Consider the following 4,015-nt stretch of genomic DNA (forward strand, 5'->3'; position numbering starts at 1 on the left):
AGCTGTGCCGAAAAAAATAAACAAATGGCCGCCGATTGTCACCGCTTTCCCTTGTTTTTGAATGAGCTTGCACACATATCGACGCTGATTTTTGCGAGCCACGGAAAAATATTTTAGACATGACAAATATTGTTAATCGATAACAGCTATGTTGTCACTTTTCTCACTTCTTTCTTAGAACAAACACCAAGATGTTCAATTTATGATTTTTAGCTTTCGCCATCGCACAAAAAGCATAGAAGCATTTACCCTCAAATACCGGACAAAATTGAAAATTACAAACTTCAGCGATGGTACTCAAAATTGATTTTTTTCGGTACCTAAATAACCGCTCTACAATGAACTGATTAAATGAATGACCTTCAGGCCGCTATATTGCCACACAAGTAGTCGGAACCTAGACTTCGTTTAGATCGCACGTGCTTATTCGCGAAACTCTCCATTGTTCTCGAAATTGCAAGTTGTTTTTGAAGTTATACTTCTTATACGACTTCGGAAAATGTTACGATAGATTCAGGTTGCGCAACCTTGCTCAATATGAATCTAACGCAACCTTGTCTGCGAAGATGTTCGAGCAGAAGCGAAGCGGTGACAATCGGCGATCGTTTGTTCGTTTCTTTCGGCACAGCTCGGCTTTTCTACCAACAACACAATGTTGCCATGCTTATGCTGTTGTTGTTTTTGTAGAACAATGTTTGAATTTTTGATTGGTGACATATTCACATGTGTGTGCATATGTATGTTTGTATGCTTGTGCATTATTGAAGTTATGCTTCTTTTTCTTTCGTTTGTCTTTCATTTCTGCGAATTCTCAACTATTTTGCGTATCTTTTGGTTGAAATACTCTGCGTTGGCCGTTGAAAAATTAAGGCTATACTTTACAGGATCATTTCTGTAGTTAGTCTTCATTTACATTTTTTGGAAATCGACCGGCGATGACGAGGTATATCGTTTTATCTGACAGCGTGAGGTTTAAGAAGTTCATTTCTAATTTTGTCCTGTGCCATATTAGAAATGATGTTTCTCCGAAAATTGTTCGCCTACAACGGATAAAACGACTTCTGAGTGGTGATTTTAATGAATAAATTCCTTTTGGTTGAAATGCTCTGCGTTGGCCGTTGAAAAGTTTAGACTATACTTCTCAGGATCATTCATTCCTTTCATTTCTTCAAAGAAATTAATGACCTTTAGAAATATGCATATTTGCATTATTTCGTTGTCATTTCCATATTCGTAGCAATAGAATTTCTATGGCATAAGTAAAGTAATGGCCGCCGATTGTCACCCCTTGCCGCTGTAGCAGCTTCGCCTACAAACATGCGTAAATATGTATGTATGTATACGTATGATCGTGAATTCATATCGACGCACATTTTTGCGAGAAGCACCAGAAAGTTGTGCAATTTATGATTTTTGGCTTTTGCTATCGTCGCGAAAAGACGACTTGTTGGCAAAGGCATGCTCGGGGAGATGTTACGGCCTCTGTTTTTATGAATGAAACGAGATCGCTCGTGGAATTTGCGCCTGCGTTCATGAATGAAATCGTTTTTGTTGTAAAATGTACTACACTTGTTCTTCGCCAATTTGGCTGTTATGTTGTCTTGTGAAGATCAATTTTTTGTTGGTGACATATTCATATGTGTACGCATATGTATGATTGTATGCTTGTGCATTATTTGTTTAGCAATGTATGCAAATATATGTCCATATAAGTATATATGAATGTATGAACATGCAAGTCAATGCGCGCACATGTAATAAGTATATTGATAAGTGATGAAAATATGATTTCAATTTCTGAACGCGAACATGCGTATACATTAGAGCTCCCACTCCCGGGCTCCCGGGCTCCCGAAATCCCGGGATCCCGGACTTAAAACTCCTCCCGGATAATTAAAAATTAATTTCCCGGGATTTTTGTCCTTTTTTTTTAAACACTGTTAATTATTATTTTTTTCATAAACAAAGTTGTATTTACAATAGATGAACATTGCCAAAAACCAATTAGTAAGAATTTAGTACTTTACAACACTGTTTGATCAAAGTTACAGCACTGGTTTTTGTTGAGAATCGCGATATCGATTTAAAAATAATGGAAAATGAAAAGGAAAAAACGTTGAAGGAAAGGTTGCAAGAAACTGTCAAAGAATCTCGCGTTTTAAAAAGAGATGTCTCATTATCAGTAGAGGAAGCGGTACCAAAGGAAATAAATTTACTTCTTGGGGGGGCGGGCTTGGCAGCAATCTGGAGGTTGCTTGTAATTTTTTAAAGACAATACCACCAACTAGTGTCGAATGCGAGCGTTGTTTTTCAGTGTCTGGAAGCCTTTGCACTAAAATCAGATCTAGTTTTAACGATGAAACAATGGATGCGCTTGTATTTTTAAAATACTATTTAAAATTAGTTCCTACAAAAATCGATCTGTGATTTTTATTATTTGTTTTTTGACAAAATAATAAATGTATATATAATACCAAATACATAGGTATATTTTTAATTTAATTCATGTAACTGATTCGAAATAAAAAGTGAATTATATATTTTTTTCAATTTATAAGAAATAATAATTATTATTAAATAATATTTTTTTTATTATAAAGAACCCAAGAACATGGGCATACTTAATTGAATCTATGTAACTGATTGAAAAAAAAAAAAATAATTTAATTTTTTTAATTTATAAGCAATAAATAGCAATTTTTATTTTCTCCGTTTTTCCAGGAATCCCGGGAAATGAAATTTCGATATCCCGAAATCCCGGGAATTCGAAAACATTCCGGGAGTGGGAGCTCTAGTATACATACACTCATATGAGCATGTGCAGATACACAAGATAGGATAGAAGATGTATGCCTTTTAACATCGTATACTATACAAATAAATATTTTTCTTACTAATAGAAATTAAATTTATCACAGTAATATACATAATACCTCTGCGAATGGTAGGCACCTTGCCGCGGTGCAGGGGCTTAGGCGCAAGGCATACTCGGTATCCCCCAGCCGGTGTGAATGGTGCCGAAGGGCACTGCTCAGGCAGGATGTCGGGTACCGCATGCGTGCGTCAACCAAGAGCTACCACCTCCTAATCCAGGGTGTTATGCGACTCCCGTGCCCATTGGATGATTTGCAGCCAGGAGGTAAATTCGGCTGTATTCGAACGGAGCCTCCCCAACACCGGGCCGAATTGGGGAGTAACTGTGGCCTTACCGCGTCAAGGGGCTCTGGCGTGGCGGACTTCCTAGTTCCCCATTATAGTAGTAGACCCGACAGCTCACCATGCTGAGCCAAGGGTCGTAAGACCAAGATGAATCAGCACAACACAACCACAACAACAACAACAAACAACCCAACTACAAGGCAACGACCCAGGACAACGACCACGGACAAAGAGCAGGCAAGCAGCGTTGGTAAAGAGGGTCAGGGAGCTAAGCGGAAGTTTAGCTTCCTTGACGCTCTCTCGCCGGAGGAGCGGGCGTTGTTTGAGGAGCACGCGAGAGATGACGACGACGACGTGCCCTCATGCAGCGGCGCTCGCCTGGCGAGAGTGTCCTCAGCCGCCGCAGCAGCTACGAGCGCCGCCAAGACCCCCCTAAGTAGGCCTAGCGGGTCAGACTCGGGGGAGTCGCATCGGGCAGAGACCGATGGCGCTCGTAGCAGGAGGAGAAGGCGCAGAAGAGGTGGGCAACGCCCTCTCCCAGCAGCTGGAAAGCCCGGCGGGTGTGACGACCCGCACAGGAAGGGTATGAGTGGTGCCAGCATGAAGTGGTACCTGCGTTATCTCCGGGATGGGAAGACTCCCGAGGAGGCGGAAGCTTCAGTAAGAGGACGGAAGGAAGGGAGCAATGCATCCCCAGCAAAGAAGCGCAACAGGGCCGTGTCAGCTCGCACGCAAGGCAGCGGCACTAGAAACCGAGGCCCGGTCAGCACAACTAGGACCGCAAGGCGTCGTGACGGAAGGGCAGCGCCCAAGGACACCTACGCCCAAACTGCGAAGGGGCGGGGAAATCACGGCG

At 41.7% G+C, this 4,015-nt stretch overlaps 1 pseudogene; it reads left to right on the forward strand.

Annotated features, from left to right (window-relative positions):
* Nucleotides 1-867: 867 nt before the first annotated feature.
* On the forward strand, nt 868-1,070 carry LOC126766328 (small nucleolar RNA U3; annotated as a pseudogene).
* Nucleotides 1,071-4,015: the final 2,945 nt, after the last annotated feature.

Source organism: Bactrocera neohumeralis, unplaced genomic scaffold (assembly GCF_024586455.1).
Source record: "Bactrocera neohumeralis isolate Rockhampton unplaced genomic scaffold, APGP_CSIRO_Bneo_wtdbg2-racon-allhic-juicebox.fasta_v2 cluster11, whole genome shotgun sequence".
In the NCBI taxonomy this organism is placed as follows: Eukaryota; Metazoa; Arthropoda; class Insecta; order Diptera; family Tephritidae; genus Bactrocera; species Bactrocera neohumeralis.